At 46.2% G+C, this 21,508-nt stretch overlaps 1 protein-coding gene across 3 annotated transcripts in view; it reads left to right on the top strand.

Moving 5' to 3' along the window:
- Nucleotides 1-5,482: 5,482 nt before the first annotated feature.
- The window catches only part of fbxl16 (F-box and leucine-rich repeat protein 16), a 174,596-nt gene continuing 158,570 nt past the window's right edge, over nt 5,483-21,508 (top strand). The window contains exon 1 of one of the 3 annotated variants that reach the window (XM_087997659.1): nt 5,483-5,657. The gene's annotated coding sequence lies outside the window, so the exon portion shown is untranslated. Of the gene's footprint in view, nt 5,658-10,188; nt 11,862-21,508 lie in introns of those variants that run through there. The other 2 variants (XM_087997658.1, XM_043712050.2) reach the window with 2 other exon arrangements.

Consider the following 21,508-nt stretch of genomic DNA (forward strand, 5'->3'; position numbering starts at 1 on the left):
TTACCCCAACAAGCCATGTCTATAACAGTCCCATTACCCCAACAATACCCTAACCAGCCCTGTCTATAACAGTCCCATTACTCCAACAATACCCTAACCAGCCCCATCTATAACAGTCCGATTACCCCAACAATACCCCAACCAGCCTCGTCGGTAACAGCCTCACTACCCCAACAATACCCAATCAGCCCTGTCTATAACACCCCACTAATCCCAACAATACTCTTACCAGCCCCGTCTATAACAGCCCCATTACCCACAAAAATACCCCAACCAGCCCTGTCTATAACAGTCCCATTACCCACAACAATACCCCAACCAGCCCTGTCTATAACAGCCCCACTAGCCCAACAATACCCTAACCAGCCCTGTCTATAACAGCCCCACTACACCAATACCCCAACCAGCCTGTCTATAACAGCCCCATTACTCCCAATAATACCCCAACCAGCACTGTCTATAACAGCCTCATTACTCCCAACAATACCCCAACCAGCCCCATCTATACCAGCCCCACTATCCCATCAATACCCTAATCAGCCCTGTATATAACAGCCCCACTACCCCATCAATACCTTAACCAGCCCTGTCTATAACAGTCCCATTACTCCCAACAATACCCCTACCAGCCCTGTCCACAACAGTCCCATTACCCACAACAATACCCCAACCAGCCCTGTCTATAACAGCCCCATTACTCCCAACAATATCCTCACCAGCCCCACTACCCCAACAATCCGCCAACCAGCCCTGTCTATAACAGCCCCATTACCCCCAACAATACCCTAACCAGCCCTGTCTATAATAGCCCCATTACTCCCAACAATATCACAACCAGCCCTGTCTATAACAGCCCCGTTACCCCAATAATAACAGTCCCATTACCCCTAACATTAACTCAAACAGCCCTGTCTATAACAGTCCCATTACCCCAACAAGCCATGTCTATAACAGTCCCATTACCCCAACAATACCCTAACCAGCCCTGTCTATAACAGTCCCATTACTCCAACAATACCCTAACCAGCCCCATCTATAACAGTCCGATTACCCCAACAATACCCCAACCAGCCCCGTCGGTAACAGCCTCACTACCCCAACAATACCCAATCAGCCCTGTCTATAACACCCCACTAATCCCAACAATACTCTAACCAGCCCCGTCTATAACAGCCCCATTACCCACAAAAATACCCCAACCAGCCCTGTCTATAACAGTCCCATTACCCACAACAATACCCCAACCAGCCATGTCTATACCAGCCCCACTAGCCCAACAATACCCTAACCAGCCCTGTCTATAACAGCCCCACTACACCAATACCCCAACCAGCCTGTCTATAACAGCCCCATTACTCCCAATAATACCCCAACCAGCACTGTCTATAACAGCCTCATTACTCCCAACAATACCCCAACCAGCCCCATCTATATCAGCCCCACTATCCCATCAATACCCTAATCAGCCCTGTATATAACAGCCCCACTACCCCATCAATACCCTAACCAGCCCTGTCTATAACAGTCCCATTACTCCCAACAATAACCCTACCAGCCCTGTCCACAACAGTCCCATTACCCCCAACAATACCCCAATCAGCCCTGTCTATATCAGCCCCATTACCCCTAACAATATCCTAACCAGCCCCACTACCCCAACAATCCCCCAACCAGCCCTGTCTATAACAGCCCCAATACCCCCAACAATACCCTAACCAGCCCTGTCTATAATAGCCCCATTACTCCAAACAGTATCCCAACCAGCCCTGTCTATAACAGCCTCGTTACCCCATTAATAACTGCTCCATTACCCCTAACATTAACTCAAACAGCACTGTCTATAACAGTCCCATTGCCCCAACAAGCCCTGTCTAAAACAGTCCCATTACCCCAACAATACCCTAACTAGCCCTGTCTATAACAGTCCCATTACTCCCAACAATGCCCTAACCAGCACCGTCTATAACAGGCCCATTACCCCAACCAACACCCCAACCAGCCTGTCTATAACAGCCACACTACCCCAACAATACCCCAACTAGCCCCGTCTGTAACAGCCTCACTACCCCAACAATACCCTAACCAGCCCTGTCTATAACAGCCACACTACCACAATACCCTAACCAGCCCTGTCTATAACAGCCCCACTACACCAACAATACCCTAACCAGCCCTGTCTGTAACAGTCCCATTACTCCCAACAATACCCCTACCAGCCCTGTCCACAACAGTCCCATTACCCCCAGAATACCCCAAACAGCCCTGTCTATAACAGCCCCATTACCCCCAACAATATCCTAACCAGCCCCACTACCCCAACAATCCCCCAACCAGCCCTGTCTATAACAGCCCCATTACCCCCAACAATATCCCAACCAGCCCTGTCTATAACAGCCCCGTTACCCCAATAATAACAGCCCCATTACCCCTAACATTAACTCAAACAGCCCTGTCTATAACACTCATTTCCCCAACAAGCCCTGTCTATAACAGTCCCATTACCCCAACAATACCCTAAACAACCCTGTCTATAACAGTCCCATTACTCCCAACAATACGCTAACCAGCCCCGTCTATAACAGCCCCACTACCCCAACAATACCCCAACTAGCCCCATCTGAAACTGCCTCACTACCCCAAAAATACCCTAACCAGCCCTGTCTATAACAGCCACACTACCTCAATACCCTAACCAGCCCTGTCTATAACAACCCCATTACTCCCAACAATACCCCTACTAGCCCTGTCCACAACAGTCCCATTACCCCCAACAATACCCCAACCAGCCCTGTCTATAACAGCCCCAATACCCCAACTAGCCCTGTCTGTAACAGCCCAACTACACCAACAATCCCCTAACCAGCCCTGTCTATAACAGTCCCATTACTCCCAACAATACCCCTACCAGCCCTGTCCACAACAGTCCCATTACCCCCAACAATACCCCAACCTGCCCTGTCTGTAACAGCCCCAATACCCCAACCAGCTCTGTCTATAACAGCCCCACTACCCCAACAATACCCCAACCAGCCCCATCTATAACAGCCCCACTACCCCAACAATACCCTAACCAGCCCTGTCTATAAGAGCCACACTACACCAATACCCCAACCAGCCTGTCTATAACAGCCCCATTACTCCCAATAATACCCCAACCAGCACTGTCTATAACAGCCTCATTACTCCCAACAATACCCCAACCAGCCCCGTCTATAACGGTCCCACTACCCCATCAATCCCCCCCACCAGCCCCGTCTACAACAGCCCAATTACTCTCAACAATATCCCAACCAGCACCGTCTATACCAGCCCCACTACCCCAACAATACCCCAATCAGCCCTTTCTATAACAGTCCCATTACTCCCAACAATACCCTAACCAGCCCCGTCTATAACAGCCCCACCACCCAACAATACCCTAACCAGCCCTATCTATAATAGCCCCAATACCCCCCAAAATATCCCTACCCGCCCTGTCAATAAACAGCCCCGTTACCCCAATAATAACCGAACCAGCCTGTCTATAACAGTCCCATTACCCCAACAATACCCCAACCAACCCCGTCTGTAACTGCCTCACTACCCCAACAATACCCTAACCAGCCCCGACTATAACAGCCACACTACCCCAATACCCTAACCAGCCCTGTCTATAACAGCCTCACTACCCCAACAATACCCTAATCGGCCCTGTCTATAACAGCCCCATTACTACCAACAATACTCTAACCAGCCCCATTACCCCCAACAGTACCCCAACCAGCCCTGTCTATAACAGCCCCACTACCCCAACAATACCCTGACCAGCCTCGTCTATAACAGGCCCATTACCCCCAATAATACCCTAACCAGCCCCGTCTATAACAGGCCCATTACCCCAACCAAAACCCTCACCAGCCCTGTCTATAACAGCCACACTATCCCAATACCCTAAACAGCCCTATCTATAACAGCCCCATTACTCACAATAATACCCCAACCAGCACTGTCTATAACAGCCCCATTACTCCCAACAATACCCCAACCAGCCCTGTCTATAACAGTCCTACTACACCAACAATATCCTAACCAGCCCCGTCTATAACAGCCTCACTACCCCAACAATCCCCAACCAGCCCCGTCTATAACAGCCCCGTTACCCCAATAATAACCCAACCAGCCTGTCTATAACAGCCCCATTACTCCCCAAAATACCCCAACAGCCCTGTCTATAACAGCCCCATTACTCCCAACAATACCCCAACTAGCCCCATCTATAACAGTCCCATTACCTCCAACAATACCCCAACTAGCCCCATCTATAACAGTCCCATTACCACCAACAATACCCCAACTAGGCCCATCTATAACAGACCCATTACCCCAAACAATACCCCAACGACCACATCTATAACATCCCCATTACCACCAAAAATATTCCAACAACCCCCAAATTCCTCAAATCGCACCAATTTCCCCAAAAATCACCTCCCCAAAAACCTCTGCCCCAATATCCCTTCCCGTACAACAGTCCCTAGCCCCAAAAGCCTGCACTCTCACAACAGCTCATAACTCAGCCCCTCCCCCTCCCACAACAATCCTATCCCTCAACATCTCCCAGCCCAAAACCCCATTCCACAGAACCTCCTTACCCCAACAGGCCCCATTGCCAGTAACCCATACCCCAACAGCAGCCCCTCATACCCTCCCCCTCGCAACACCCACTGGTCAACCAATGCCCAAAGATCACCCCTCCCCCAGCAGCTCCAGAAATCAGACCATCTAGAACTTTCTCCCCACCAACCTCCACCTCTCCTGAACAGCCCCTAAATAACTCTCCCACCCACCCCTCCCCCCCATCAGCCCTGACCACCCTCCCCAACCTCACACCTTCCTCCTCCCTTGCCAAGCGGCTTTGACATTGAAATTTCACCAGCAGGGGGGCAGGGCAGAGGAAGATCCCAGACCTGAGAGCACTGGTGTGGGCTGAGGGTTTGGATGTGTGTGTGTGTGGGGGGGGGGGGGGTGTACCAGATCACGTACGGCCTTACCGGAGGGTGGGGCGTGTGTGTGGGGGTCGATGGCGAATCCACCCCACCCCTCAACCCCCCACCGAGGTTGGAGGGTTGGTGGGGGGTGGGAGGTGGTCTGTGAGGGGACAGAGCCGGGGATTGAGCCGTACCCGGTCACTGAGGGGGGGGGGGGGGATTTTGGGGAGGGGGGGCTGATTGAAACTGTCCATCCTCCTGCCCCCACGCACCTCGTCTCAACCAGATTAAGGGAGGAGGAGGGGGTGAACAGGGTATTGGGTGGCTCTGTGTGTGGGCGGGGGAACGGAGGTGAAGTTGCCTGTTCCTCGCCCATCTCAGATCCAAACCCCTCCTTTTTTCTGTTCATTCCCTTTCCTCTTTATTCCCCCCCACCCCGCAGTCCCCTCCCCTTCTCTCGCTTGTCAGTCGCTGACAACCCCTGCAGGAGGATGTGTTCATGTTACGTGGGGCCCGGAGACGCCTTCTGACTGGCGGCTCTGTGTGTGTGTGTGTGTGTGTGACACAGAGAGAGACAGAGAGACCTTACGCTGCCAGGGACCGGTTTTAATTTTAAAACCATATAAATCTTTGCCACATCCTCCGGAGAGCACAGCAAGGAAACAATGGAGCAGGGACAATTCTGAAACGGTAAGACACCGCTGAAGCCACACTGCAACAACCGCTTTGTATTTTTTTTGTATTAGAAAGCAGAGCAGATGCTTTATTTGGGTTCTAATAATAAATCACAGTCATGGCCAGGGCGTGCACAGATCTGGCGCTGTAAGGTGCAATGTGGCAGGACAGGAGGGGATGTTCGACAGCGTGTATGTGAAAGAGGGAGAATGTGTGAGAATATGTGTATGTGTGTGTGGGGGGGGGGGGATGTGTGAGATTATGTGTGTGTGAGAGAGAATGTGTGAGAATATGTGTTCGAAAGATGGAGAATGTGTGAGAATATGTGTGTGTGTGTGAGGGGGGTAATGTGTGAGAATATCTGTGCGTGAGAGAGGGGAAATGTGTGAGATTATCTGTGTGTGCGAGAGAGAGAATGTGTGAAATTATCTGTGTGTGAGAGAGGGGAGAATGTGTGAGAATATCTGTGTTTTGTGAGGGGGGAATGTGTGAGATTATCTGTGTTTTGTGAGAGAGAGAATGTGTGAGAATATCTGTGTTTTGTGAGGGGGGAATGTGTGAGATTATCTGTGTTTTGTGAGGGGGAATGTGTGAGAGAGAGAATGTGTGAGATTATCTGTGTGTGTGAGAGAGAGAATGTGTGAGATTATCTGTGTGTGAGGGGGGAATGTGTGAGATTATCTGTGTGAGGGGGAATGTGTGAGACTATTTGTGTGTGTGTGAGAGACAATGTGTGAGATTATCTGTGTGTGTGAGGGGGGAGGATGTGAGAATATCTGTGTGTGTGAGAATGTGTGAGATTATCTGTGTGTGTGAGGGGGAATGTGTGAGATTATCTGTGTGTGTGAGGGGGAATGTGTGAGATTATCTGTGTGTGTGAGGGGGAATGTGTGAGATTATCTGTGTGTGAGAGACAGCGGGGAGAATGTGAGAATATCTATGTGTGTGAGAGAGACAGGGAGAATGTGATAAAATGTGTGTTTGGGGGGCGTGGGGAGGATACGTGAGGATACGTGAGAGAAAATGCATTTTGAGTGAGACTGCATTTGAGAGAGGACCGGAGGGAATGTTTGTGAGGAAGAGGTTACATGTGATTACAATGTAGAGGGTGCACTTGCCCGTGCGAAGGACAAATGTATGTGACCGAAATGATGAAAAGAACTGATAGCGGGATTTAAGAACAGGTTGGGGAAGTGAGTGGAGCGTAGTGAATGGTAACGGTTTGGGGCAGGAGACAGATTCGGGGTGATGCTCCCGTGTCGGATAAATGCTGGCATGGGCCGAACGGCCTGTTTCCATTACGCAATCCTGTGTACTTCGTGTGTTGTGCAGGCATATGTGAATGTGAGGCTCTGTCAGAGAGTCAGTGAGAGGTGGAGACGGGTAAAAGTGTTTAAGAAGGAGTTCATGCAAATATGTGGTAACATTACTCATTGGAACGAGAATGTGGGAGAGGGCAATGTGACAAATTTGTCCTCTAGTGATGGAGAAAGGTGTGTCTGACGGTGGGAGAGAGCTGAGCGCCTGGTGTGCATGGCTTCTGTGCTGTGCAGTCAGCCTCTGTATTGGTGGGAGTTTGCTTGCGTTATGTTTGGCCGTATGCATGTGAGAGACAAGGAGCACGTCAGCAAGTGTAAGGGAGGGTGTGGAGACCGCCCCGGGAGCTTGTAAATCCTTTCCTTCCGCACATTTCTCATTCGGCCGGAGGCCCCTGTGAATCAGGTGTGAGTTCTTTGTGCCTCTCAGTGGTTTGGCTCTGAGATTGAGCTCCCCCAACCCCGAGCGCCCCATCCTGACACGGGACTATGACACGGCCCTGGGCGCAGATCTACATCGCTTCAGACGCTAACGTCAGACGGGTGTTGGCTGTTAGAAATTGCAGTATAAAGGAGCTGAATCCATCTGGATCTGTAAACTACAAAAACCGAGCACCTTTTAGGTCAAAGCTGTTGATTTGTTGAATTAAAAGAATTAAAATTAATTATCAATGTCTTACATATTTGTGTGTGTGTGTTGGTGTGTGGATGTGTGTTAATGTGTGCGTGTGTGTGTTTATGCTTGTGTGTGGATGTGTGTTTGTGTGTGTTGGTGTGTGTTAATGTGTGTTTATGTGCGTATGCTTGTGTATGGATGTGTGTTTGTGTGTGTTTGTGTGTGTTAATGTGTGTTTATGTGTGTGTATGCTTGTGTATGGATGTGTGTTTGTGTGTGTTGGTGTGTGTTAATGTGTGTGTATGCTTGTGTATGGATGTGTGTGTGTTTATGTGTGTATGCTTGTGTATGGATGTGTGTTTGTGTGTGTTGGTGTGTGTTAATGTGTGTGTATGCTTGTGTATGGATGTGTGTGTGTTTATATGTGTATGCTTGTATATGGATGTGTGTTTGTGTGTGTTAATGTGTGTGTGTGCTTGGCTGTGTGTTTGTGAGAGTCTGTGAACTGGGGCCTCTATTGGTTAATCCTAATGTGATGCTACCTACATTTGTGTTGTTCCCATCCTCACAGAGATCTGTGTAAATTCCAGTACAGCATACATTTCTTTAAGTGTTGAGTTTTGTTTCATGATGCCAGTATTGTTGCAGCGTTAGTGAAGACTGCCTTGAGTGGCTGGAATTGTTTGTTGCTGCTCTGCTCCCTGAATAGTTCGATATGCTCTTCAATTGATGGAAATAAATGTTTGTTTCCAGTTTTTATCAAAGTGTTCAGATGGCCCTGAGTTCATGTTAGAAATTCAACTCACTTCCAGTTTACATTCAGATTTCAGGGAGTCACTGTTTATTCTCAAACTTTGGCAAGCTGTGGATGGAGCTGGATGAGAATTCATTGACCAAAGATGTTCTGTGAAACTGTTTGTGCTGAAAGAACAGTTCCCTTCCAAGTGGTTGTTTTTAGGAGAGGGCTTAATAGACAGTATCATGTTGGTTATCTTGTGCTGAAAATCCATAAAAATGCAAGAAGCAGTCATTTACTTTCTGAATGTGTCTGAATTATCCATTTATTAATGAAATTGACTCAATTCCCAGAGGCCACATTCTCTTTATCTAAACCCAGCAATTTTCCTATTTAAATATATTTATGGGCACTTCTGTTCAATTTAATATGCCTGAGGTTTTTATTTTCTCATCAAGTCTCAATAATTTTTCACAGATGTTGATGTGTGACATTACCAACAAGGGCAATGGTAAGAACATAACATTTGTTGTATTTGTACAATTTCAAGATTTTGGGTAAGATGATGGTAAGACTGTCAAATGATATGGGCTAAAAAAGATCAAATGGATTGAAGATGCATGGTCTAACTAATTTGAAGAACAAGTTTGAGGACACATTTCTGGATTGCTACAAGATGCAGTCAATGGATCTGGATTACTGGCTGTTGCAATTTTAGTGAGCTAGTCATGTCCACTGAAATGGCTTGATGGTAGTGAAAAATAAACAAAACATAAAACCAGCAGGCCAGTTAACAACATGGCCCATCACCCCAGTGCCGAGTTTACCTGGGACAGTGTGGTAACATGAGACTACCAGCTTTATTTTCAACTGGAGTTGACAACTTTTTTTAAAAAAAGGACCATTCTTTCCCCACCCTCTTGTTGGTGCTTCCATCTCCTTCTTGGGATTCTGTACAGATAGTTCAATTCCTTTAACTATTCGACTTCAACTGGAAGGACTTTTCTGTTTCCGGTCTCCAGAATTATTTAAATGCATGGGACCTCCAGTAAAATAGAGCTGAATGGTTCTGCTCATAGTGTTGCTAAATGCTTTGCAGCATCTCACCAAGGCTCCTTCGACAGAAAAAAATACATCTGTGCCCTCTACACTAGAAGGAGAAGAATGGAATAAATGAATGATTTGTTGTCATACCTACCGAGATCCAATGAAAAGTGTTCTGTCGCCACAATCCAGCACCATTTTGAGGTATCTTGTCAGAAAAATTAAGAAAAAGCAAAAAAGAAATGAAAAGGAAATAGAGGAAAAGAATGCAGTCAACCTGGAGCAGGTAGGCTTAACATGGATGTGCCACCCTGAAAACTACTCACCATCCCAGCTTGGAAATGTGTCACTATTGCTTCATTGTTCCAGGTCAAAATCCTGGAAACCCCCCTCTAACAGCGGTGTGGGTACACCTACAAGGCATGGATTATAGTGGTTCAAGAAGGTAGCCATCTTCTCCAGGGCATTTAGGAATGGGCAATAAATGCTGGATCATCCAGTGATGCTTGCATCCCATGAATAAATTTTAAAAAGTACAGAAATTAAAGTTGAAAATAACACATTTTGTGGAAATTTGTCATCAGCACAATTCACAAGATTACCAATAGAAAGAGAAAACAACATTTAAAATGCAAGTAATGCTGTTTACTCTTCATTTTGATATTTCTTGCAAATTGCTCTGATGTAAAGCTTCCATAATGTATGTCTTTTTTCAGCTATACTGAAACACACACACGCTGAACACACCCTCCTCTCCACCCAGTCCTTCACCTGCTGATCAGAATGATTCACTCTTTCTTAGCACGTTTAAATTATCTGAATATTTAATTTCAGGATTTGATTCAAATTTATTTGTATATCATTAGCTCATCTCCTTTCCTGGAACTGTTATTTCCTTCTGGGCCCCAGTTACCAAGTCACCTCCGGCAGCCTGGTTAGAGGGCTCCATTAGTCAAGAGTTATCCTTGACAATGTCAAAGGACTAATGGGCCCAAACTGGGATACCTGAGTCAAGGTTTGCATTCATCTGACATCCAGAGGCATTGTTTCATCAATGAATGATAAACACAGACAAGGAGCAGGGAAGTTGGCCTCATTTATCTGTCATTAATGTGGAGAGATGGGGGGTGGTCCAGGATTTCTACTTTTGCCTGCCCTGGGATCAGGGATAGTAATTTGGCACAAGACCAGAGGCCAATTAAGTGGTCTGTCTGGTTTATGATTCAGATGCTTTCCAGTTAAGGGGATGAACCTGAAGACAGGTTACTGTTTAGATTGTTTTAAATGGCAGTGGTGTTCTGTTTGAATTTAATTAGAATTGTAAGCATATGGCTGTCTCTGTACTGGGGCAAACATACAAAATCTTACTGCGATTTTGTTATTTTTTCACATTTGTAAGGTTGGATTTCATGCTCTATGTGTTATAGTCATTTGATTTATAATTAAACACAAGGCATTCATTAACAACATGCGGAGCTGTGATGAGATTGGAACACTGACAGATTTGAGAAGATCCCGGGCACTCTAACAGCTGGGAATAGCCTGTCAAGCAAAGGCCAAACAGCACCCATAACAATCAGCTATTAATCTCCGATTTTCAGGCGAGGAAAGGGACATCAATCCATTCGCGCTGGGAGCTCTAAATACAGCGTGATCTAGCAGGCTGTCAGGAATCACCTCCCCCTCCGTCGCTCTCGGCTTTATTTAGGGCTGTTATTTGACTGGAAGATCCTGGTAAGACTCAAAAGAGCTGGCGGTAGGAGCCACTCCGTTTGACTGACGACGCTCATGCAGCGCTTTTCCAGGACCTGTCGCAGTCGGCACCCGGCCAGCTGTCCTGCCCCCAGTGTCTATGGCGTGCCCAGGGTGATGTCGCTGTCCATGGTGCTGATCTCGCGGTGTTCGCCATTGGGCTGCTGTCCGCGGTCCTGATCGCTGTCGCTCTACCTGGGTCGGTTCAGTCGCTGTTTGCCAGCCATTATCGTTGCGATGAAACATCTTGTTCTCTCTGGGGTTTTTATTTGTACAATCGACGAAATTTCGAGCTGTAGCCGTGTCCGTGGTATTGTTTGTGGCTCCCGTTGATTGTAACTTACGGCTGCACACACACACACACACACAAACGCACGGGCAGGCTACCTATTTTTTTGAACTCCTGTTCCGTTTCTGCGTGAATGATACGATTCCGGGCTCGGCCAGGGGCCTAGAATGATCCTAAATTGACCGGGACGCCCAAGGAGAGCGGTGTCAATACCCGCGACATGCACGGGGATCGGCGCTAACCCAGAACAGATTGGAGCGACTTGCGTGTAGAAGCAGCATTTATGTGAGGGTGAAACGGCATTATACAGTCGAAGCCTGTGGCTATATGTCACCCCTATGTCACCGCTCACTTAAAGTGAAACCGCGTCTCCTTATTGTCCGCCAAGTGGCCTTTCGACTGGTTCGTAATTCGATGAAATTTCACGCAAGCTTCACTCCCTTTTGCGGACGCTTCATCTTGTAAGGTAAGTCTAAATACTAACATTGTGGTCGAGATACTGTCGGAAAAAAATCAAAAGTGGGCAGCTGACAAATAAGAAGAGAACAGACATTGAAAGGTGATAATACGGCAAGAGGATAGATGAGAGCGTTCATGCAGAAAAGGCAATTAAACGCAATCTGAGAGCGAGAGAGAGAGCGAGAGGGAAAGGGAGCGGTTGCTGAGAAATACTAGCATGCCAGCGAGTGTGTGAGTGAATTAAAAGGAAATGGAGTGTGTAAACGTAAGAATGTGCGATGGCGTACATTTGGAAGAGCATCAGGAAGGAGCGTTGTGTGTCATAAATGTCAAAGGGCTTTTGTCAGAAATGAAGAGAATTTCAAACAGAATACAACATGCATGCCCACCTGTGCAAGTCTGTGCGACAGTGTGTCATAATGTATCTGTGAAATTGTGTGTGAATATACCACTAGATATTCGTGAATACACGTTTGTGAGTGAGAACATATAGCGTGTAGATCTATGTGTGTAAGTGAAGCTGCATGCGCTGGTGTACACATGTATGATATGTGGACGAACTAAGATAATTCTAGGGGTGTGTATGAGTATGTGATTGTGCATGAATCTGGGAGTTTGTTGGAAGTGAGTGTAGGTCTTTAGGAGTATATGAGACTGGGAGAGCATATGTATCGAGGAGTTTATATGGGTCCGCGAATGTACATGTGTTTGGGGGATGAGTTTAAGTCTGCAAGATATATATACTTCTGAGAATGAGCCTGGGACGTTAGATGGATTGAGAGTATGCGTTCATTTGTGTGTGATTGAGTCTCAAAGTCTGCAGGGGTGTATGAGTGTGGTAGTGAATGGATGTTTGCGAGTATACATGAATTGATGGATGTAAATAAATCTGGGAGTGTATATGTGGGTGTATAAGAGTTTGTGGATGTATATGAGTCTGACAGTGTATATGGGTTTGTGTATGTGTCTCAGAGTGTGCATGAGTCTGGTAGTGTGAATCTGAACGTGTGTATGTATCAGGGTGTGTATGCTGATCTGAAAGTATGCATGGGTCTGGGAATGTATGTAATTTTGCGAGTGTATATGAATATAGGATTGTCTATGAGTCTGAAAGTGTGTATGGGTCTGGGAATGTATTTGAGTTTGAGAATGTATGTGTCTGGGAGTGTATATGAGTCTGCAGGCGTTTGCGGGCCGGGGGCTGTACAGTATATGAGACTGAGTGTGCATGGGTCTGGAATTGTGTGTGGCTCTGGAAGTGTAAATGTATCTGAGAGTATGCATGAATCTGGGAGTATACAGAGTATGGGAGTGTCCATGTGCCTGTGGGTGTGTATGAGTGCGAGACCGGAGGTTGCATATAAATCTGTGAGGGCGTGTAGCAGTGCTGAGCTTCACACAGCGCTCAGCTCCCAGTCTCTCTCGGGTGGGGGCGGGGAGAGGGAGCAGCTAAAACACACACACAGACACACTGCAGTCCTGACGCAGTCTACCCTCGCTGGTTTCACTCGGATCAGTAAAAGGGGTGGGGGTGGGAATGGGGGAAATGGTTCACTCGGCAGCGGCCGCATACCCTTCCATTCGTTCCCAGGAGCTCACTGGGGTCGGCATCCTCCCTCCAGTAACGGGGCTCCCCCAGACTCAACAGCCCTTGCTTGGAGTGAAGACAACTCATCACCACTCAGTCAATAACTCATTGCTCTGACCATATGTGTGGCGAGGTGCCCATGCTTGTTTAAACAACACCCTCCCCCCCCCCCCCCCCCCCACACTGAAAATGAGGGTGTTTTGTTTTAAATTCCTACCCCCACCCCCACCCCTACCCCCACCCCCACCCCCACCCCCACCCCCACCCCACCTCCCCAACCTCAGCAAGTTCACCACCAGCTACCACTGCCCCTTGTTCCCTCTGACTCCCCTCTCAGACTCGATGCGTTTCTTACGGGAGGCTCCTTCTGGCTCGCCAATATTAAAGTCTTTTATCTTGTTTCTTCCTCCAGTCATTTCAAATAATAGAAAGCAAAAATCGTGTCGTGCCGAAGTCGAGTTTCTTTTTTAAAAAAAATTAAAAACCAGAAAATGCTATCGAGAAAAGTCGCAGGATCTGAGCCGAGTGCACTCGGTGTGACCAACAGTGCTCCCTCCTGCTCCAGGGAAATGGCTCAGTCCTCGCTGTCGCCAAAGTCATTCTGTGATGTCTTAAGTACATGAGTTTTCAAAGGAGGGGATTATTGTGGGGGATGGGGTCTTACAGAGATAGAAATACATGAACAACTGACAAATATTGTATCAATAAATGGGACATAGGGATTTAATAAAAGCGTTTTACTCATTTGCTTCCAGTCAGATCCAGGACTTCATTTCTTGTAGATGCAGCCTCGCATTATGCCCTTGTGTCACAAACAGTCTTCATAGCTGCAGCCTGGTTCATTAAAGTCTCTGCTTCCTAATTCAATGCAGCCCTCAGGCATGTCTGATTTTTTGCTGTAGATGCTGGATTGTGCCTGTGTGTGTGTGCTTGTGTGTCTGTATCTGAGTCTGTGTGTATGTCTGTTTTTGTGTATGTATATGTGTGTCTGCATGTATATATGTATACGTGTGTCTGTGTGTGTATTTGTGTGTGTCTATGCGTACCTGTATGTATGAGTGTATCTGTGTATGTGTGTCTGTATGTTTATCTGTGTGCATGTCTGAGTGTGTATGTGTGTATATGTATCTGTATGTCTGTGTATGTGTGTGTGTGCATCTATGTGTGTATGTGTCTGTGTCTGCATGTCTGTGTGTGTGTGTGTGTTTAAGGACCAGCAAGTTTTGACAGAAGGGGTGAAGGGAAGCAATCAGTGTTGCTTTGAATCTCGGTTCATTCCGGTTAGTGAGGAAACGATCTCAGAAAATTAAGTGATGGCTTGAGATTTTTCTATCGGAACCCCTGACTGGTCTCTGTCAGCCACCCTTCCCTAGGAGGGTGGGAGTTGTCAGGTTGTTTCAGAGCTGACAGGGAGGTGAGAGTTAAGGCATGAGAGGTGCTTTATCAGGCCAAGGCAACAAGCTTCTCCTCGCTGGAGAGGTTGGGGGACCCAGAGATTGAAAAGACGCTCAGGGCAATAATTAGCTGGCAGGAGCAGGGATGTTAGGGCCGCCTTATGTGTGTGAGAGAAAGTGTGTGTGTGTCAGCATGAGTGTTACTGTGTGTGTCACTGTGAGAGTGTGTGTGAGAGAGAAAGTGTGTGTGTCAGCATAAGTGTTACTGTGTGTGTCACTGTGAGAGTGTGTGTGTCAGCCTGAGTGTTACTGTGTGTGTCACTGTGAGAGTGTGTGTGAGAGAGAAAGTGTGTGTGTCAGCCTGAGTGTTACTGTGTGTGTCACTGTGAGAGTGTGTGTGAGAGAGAAAGTGTGTGTGTCAGCATGAGTGTTACTGTGTGTGTCACTGTGAGAGTGTGTGTGTCAGCCTGAGTGTTACTGTGTGTGTCACTGTGAGAGTGTGTGTGTCAGCCTGAGTGTTACTGTGTGTGTCACTGTGAGAGTGTGTGTGAGAGAGAAAGTGTGTGTGTCAGCATGAGTGTTACTGTGTGTCACTGTGAGAGTGTGTGTGTCAGCCTGAGTGTTACTGTGTGTGTCACTGTGAGAGTGTGTGTGAGAGAGAAAGTGTGTGTCAGCATGAGTGTTACTGTGTGTCACTGTGAGAGTGTGTGTCAGCATGAGTGTTACTGTGTGTGTCACTGTGAGAGTGTGTGTGTGAGAGAGAAAGTGTGTGTGTCAATATGAGTGTTACTTTGTGTGTCACTGTGAGAGTGTGTGTGTGAGAGAGAAAGTGTGTGTCAGCATGAATGTCACTGTGTGTGTCACTGTGAGAGTGTGTGTGAGAGAGAGAAACTGTGTCAGCGTGAGTGTTACGTGTGTGTCACTGTGATAGTGTGTGTGTGAGAGAAAAAGTGTGTGTCAGCATGAGTGTTACTGTGTGTGTCACTGTGAGAGTGTGTGTGAGAGAGAGAAACTGTGTGTCAGCATGAGTGTTATTGTGTGTGTGTCACTGTGAGTGTGTATGTGTGTCAGCATGAGTGTTATTGTGTGTGTGTCACTGTGAGTGTGTGTGAGAGAGAAAGTATATGTGTGCCAGCATGAGTGTTATTGTGTGTGTGTCACTGTAAGAATGTGTGTGAGAGAGAAACTGTGTGTCAGCATGAGTTTTATTATGTGTGTGTCACTGAGAGAGTGTGTGTGAGAGAGAAAGTGTGTGTGTGTGTGTCAGCATGAATGTTATTGTGTGTGCGTCACTTTGAGAGTGTGTGAGAGAGAAAAAGTGTGTGTCATCATTAGCGTCACTGTGTGCGTCACTGTGAGAGTGTGTGCCTGAGAGAAAAAGTGTGTGTGTCATCATTAGTGTCACTGTGAGCGTCACTGTGTGAGTGTGTGTGAGAGAAAAAGTGTGTGTGTCATCATTAGTGTCACTGTGTGTGTGTCACTGTGAGAGTGTGTGTGTGAGAGAGAAAGTGTGTGTCACCATTAGTGTCACTGTGTGTGTGTGTCACTGTGAGAGTGTGTGTGAGAGAGAAAAAGTGCATGTGTCATCATTAGTGTCACTGTGTGTGTCACTGTGAGAGTGTGTGTGAGAGAGAAAAAGTGCATGTGTCATCATTAGTGTCATTGTGTGTGTCACTGTGAGAGTGTGTGTTGTCAATGTGAGAGAAAGTGTGTGTGTCACTGTGAATGATATCATTGTGTCTCACTGTGAAAGTGAATCTGCAAGATTTGAGTTATAAGGAGAGGCTGAATTGACTAGGAATTTTTTTTGCTGGAGCATAGGGAGCTGAAGATTGACCTTATAGAGGTTTATAAAATCATGAGGGTCTTGAATAGGGTAAATAGCTAAGTTCTTTTTCCCAGCAGCGGGGAGTCCAAAACCAGAGGGCAAAGGTTTAAAGTGAGAGGGGAAAGATTTAAAAGGGACTTAAGGGGCAACGTTTTCAAGTAGAGGGTGGTGCGTGTATGGAATGAGCTGCCTGAGGAACTGGTGGAGGCTGGTGCAATTACAACATTTAAAAGAGGTTTGGACAGATACATAGATAGAAAAGGTTTAGACGGATATGGGTCAAACACAGGCAAATGGGACTGATTCAGTTCAGGAAACTGGAGGGCATTGACAAGTTGGTCCAAAGGGTCCGGTTCTGTGATATATCACTGTATGATTCTATGACTGTTAGTGTGAGAGAATGTGTGTCAATGTGAGAGTGAGTTTCAGTGTGGGAGTGTGTCTGAGGCAGTGTGTATGTGTGTTTCTATAAGTGTGTGTCTATGATAGTGTGAGACAGTGTGAGCGAATGTGTGCATAACTGTTTGTGTGTCTATATGTGTGTATTTTTGTGTCTCTGTGTCTATATATATCTGTGCGTGCCTCTGTGTGTCTGTCTGTGGATATCTCTGTGTGCCTGTATAAATGTATGTCCATGTGATGTATGTCTGAGTGCATGTCTATGTGGGTCTTTGTGTATGTCTATGTGTGTATCTGTGTTTCTGTATCTATGTTATGTATCTGTGAGTGTTTATGTGAACAGTGTGTTTTGAAGTGTGAATGTATGTCTGAGTCTGCATTACCTGCGTTTGTCTTCTAATGTTCTTACCCACTCAAATGTAAATAAAACTTATTCCCTGGGGTGAGGGAGTGCAGAACTAAAGGGCATAGGTTTAAGGTGAGACGGGAAGAATTTAAAAGGGATCTAATTAGCAACTTTTTCACACAGAGGATGGGGCGTGTATGGAATGAGCTGCTGGAGGCTGGTACAATTACAACATTTAAAAAGGCATCTGAATGGGTATATGAATAGGAAGGGTTTAGGGGGATATGGGCCAAGTGCTGGGAAATGGGACGAGATTAGGTTAGGATATCTAGTTGGCATGGACAAGTCGAATCGAAGGGTCTGTTTCTGTGCTATACATCTCTATGATTGTATGACTCTAAGCTGACAGAGGGAGTGTTAGTAAAATATTCATCCCTAAATTCATGTGGGATATTTCTCACAATTTTCTGAATCTGTTCCAAAATTAGTAATGAATTGTTCATGAATCTGATTCATTGATTCATTCATTTCTTTTCCTCCCCCAGAAATTCTTTATCTTCTTCAGATGGTAGGGCCCAGGTCAGACTAATAAGGTGTGAGAACCCTTATGTTAGAGTGCATGTCCCTCTTGCTTTATGTATGTCACTTCAGAGGCTGCTGATAGGCAGGTGAAAGGGCTTCACTTGTGAAACAAAGTCCATCTTGTATTATCCTCCTAAAACCAGCCTCAAAATGTTGGGTGTACCTCCCAGGATGGTCAATAGGATCCCTTTTTAAAAAAATCACTAATTCACTAACCTTCAATTGTGATATGTTTCTGAATTCTATGCAAGTGCAGAGTGAGGAAATCAATTATTTTGCTAATGCTTGGCTCTGTCTGGACCCTGGTCAGACTGGCTGATTTCAAACCTGTTCTGCAGAAATCTCTTGGATGCATCAAATAGGCTTAGTTTGATCTGAGAAGGAAGTTGGAACACTTGTTGCACATTTTAGGCTCCATAAATAGGGATGAGGGCTTCACCCATTGCCAGTGGTCAGACAGCTCCCAGACTCCTTCCTCATTGTTTCCAGGGCAGTGCAATTCCTTCCCAGTGGATAGATCTCCAGGCATCTCCTGGTGATCTCGGGGAATAGCTGGATCTAAGGTTTGATGCTTTATTCAAGGACATCATGCCTTGGACCAGATTCAACAGATTCAATTGCATTCATAAAGCCATAGAGACATAGAGATGTACAGCATGGAAACAGACCGCTCGATCTAACCTGTCCATGCCGACCAGATATCCCAACCCAATCTAGTCCCACCTGCCAGCCCCCGGCCCATGTCCCTCCAAACCCTTCCTATTCATATACACATCCAAATGCCTCTTAACTGTTGCAAATGTACCAGCCTCCACCACTTCCTCTGGCAGCTCATTCCATACACGTACCACCCTCTGTGTGAAAAAGTTGTCCCATAGGTCTCTTTTATATCTTTCCCCTCTCACCCTAAACCTATGCCCTCTAGTTCTGGACTCCCCCACCCCAGGGAAAAGACTTTACCTATTTACCCTATACATGCCCCTCATAATTTTGTATAAGGTCACCCCTGAGCCTCCGATGCTCCAGGGAAAACAGCCGCAGCCTGTTCAGCCTCTCCCTATAGCTCAAATCCTCCAATCCTGGCAACATCCTTGTAAATCTTTGAACCCTTTCAAGTTTCACAACATCCTTCTGAAAGGAAGGAGAACAGAATTGCACGCAATATTCCAACAGTGGCCTAACCAATGTCCTGTACAGCCGCAACATGACCTCCCAACTCCTGTACTCAATACTCTGACCAATAAAGGAAAGCATACCAAATGCCTTCTTCACTATCCTATCTACCTGCGACTCCACTTTCAAGTATCTATGAACCTGCACTCCAAGGTCTCTTTGTTCAGCAACACTCCTTAGGACCTTACCATTAGGTGAATAAGTCCTGCTAAGATTTGCTTTCCCAAAATGCAGCATCTTGCATTTATCTGAATTAAACTCCATCTGCCACTTCTCAGCCCATTGGCCCATCTGGTCAAGATCCTGTTGTAATCTGAGGTAACCCTCTTCGCTGTCCACTACACCTCCAATTTTGGTGTCATCTGCAAACTTTCTAACTGTACCTCTTATGGTTGCATCCAAATCATTTATGTAAATGACAAAAAGTAGAGGACCCAACACTGATCCTTGTGGCACTCCACTGGTCACAGGCCTCCAGTCTGAAGAACAACCTTCCAGCACCACCCTCTGTCTTCTACCTTTGAACCAGTTCTGTATCAAAATGGCTAGTTCTCCCTGTATTCCGTGAGATCTAACCTTGCTAATCAGTCTCCCATGGGGAACCTTGTCGAACGCCTTACTGAAGTCCATATAGATCACATCTACCACTCTGCCCTCATCAATCATCTTTGTTACTTCCTCAAAAAACTCAATCAAGCTTGTGAGACATGATTTCCCATGCACAAAGCCATGTTGACTATCCCTAATCTGTCCTTGCCTTTCCAAATACATGTACATCCTGCCCCTCAGGATTCCCTCCAACAACCTGCCCACCACCAACGTCAGGCTCGCTGGCCTATAGTTCCCTGGCTTGTCCTTATCAACCTTCTTAAACAGTGGCACCACGTTAGCCAACCTCCAGTCTTCCGGCACCTCACCTGTGACTATCGATGATACAAATATCTCAGCAGGAGGCCCAGCAATCACTTCCCTAGCTTCCCACAGAGTTCTAGGGTACACTTGATCAGGTCCTGAGGATTTATCCACCTTTATGCGTTTCAAGACATCCAGCACCTCCTCCTCTGCAATATGGACATTCTGCAAGATGTCACCATCTTTTTCCCTACATTCTATATCTTCCATATCCTTTTCCACAGTAAATATTGATGTAAAATACTCATTTAGTATCTCCCCCATTTTCTGCGGCTCCTCACAAAGGCCGCCTTGCTGATCTTTAAGGGGGCCTATTCTCTCCCTAGTTACCCTTTTGTCCTTAATGTATTTGTAAAAACTCTTTGGATTCTCCTTAACTCTATTTGCCAAAGCTATCTCATGTCCCCTTTATGCCCTCCTGATTTCCCTCTTAAGTATACCCCTACTTCCTTTATACTCTTCTAAGGATTCAGTCGATCTATCCTATCTATACCTGACATATGCTTCCTTCTTTTTCTTAACCAAACCCTCAATTTCTTTAGTCATCCAGCATTCCCTATATCTACCAGCCTTTCCTTTCCCCCTGACAGGAATATACTTTCTCTGGACTCTTGTTATCTCATTTCTGAAGGCTTCTCATTTTCCAATTGCCCCTTTACCTGCGAACATCTCCTCCCAATCAGCTTTCGAATGTTCTTGCCTAATCCCGTCAAAATTGGCCTTTCTCCAGTTTAGAACTTCAACTTTTAGATCTGGTCTATCCTTTTCCGTCACTATTTTAAATCTAATAGAATTATGGTCGCTGGCCCCAAAGTGCTCCCCCACTAACACCTCAGTCAACTGCCCTGCCTTATTTCCCTAGAGTAGGTCAAGTTTTGCACTTTCTCTCGTAGATACATCCACACACTGAATCAAAAATTTGTCTTGTACACACTTAAAAAATTCCTCTCCATCTAAATCCTTAACATTATGACAGTCCCAGTCTATGTTTGGAAAGTTAAAATCCCCTACCATAACCATCCTATTATGCTTACAGATAGCTGAGATCTCCTTACAAGTTTGTTTCTCAATTTCCCTCTGACTATTGGGGGGGGTCTATAATACAATCCCAATAAGGTGATCATCCCTTTCTTATTTCTCAGTTCCACCCAAATAACTTCCCTGGATATATTTCCAGGAATATCCTCCCTCAGCACAGCTGTAATGATATCCCTTATCAAAAATGCCACCCCCCCCCCCACACTCTCTCTTGCCTCCCTTTCTATCCTTCCTGTCGCATTTGTATCCTGGAACATTAAGCTGCCAGTCCTGCCCATCCCTGAGCCATGTTTCTGTAATTGCTATGATATCCTAGTCCCATGTTCCTAACCATGCCCTGAGTTCATCTGCTTTCCCTGTTAGGCCCCTTGCACTGAAATAAATGCAGTTTAAT

This window comes from Chiloscyllium plagiosum, unplaced genomic scaffold (assembly GCF_037043375.1).
Source record: "Chiloscyllium plagiosum isolate Xiang-an unplaced genomic scaffold, Cpla_swu_hap1 HiC_scaffold_20, whole genome shotgun sequence".
NCBI lineage: Eukaryota > Metazoa > Chordata > Chondrichthyes > Orectolobiformes > Hemiscylliidae > Chiloscyllium > Chiloscyllium plagiosum.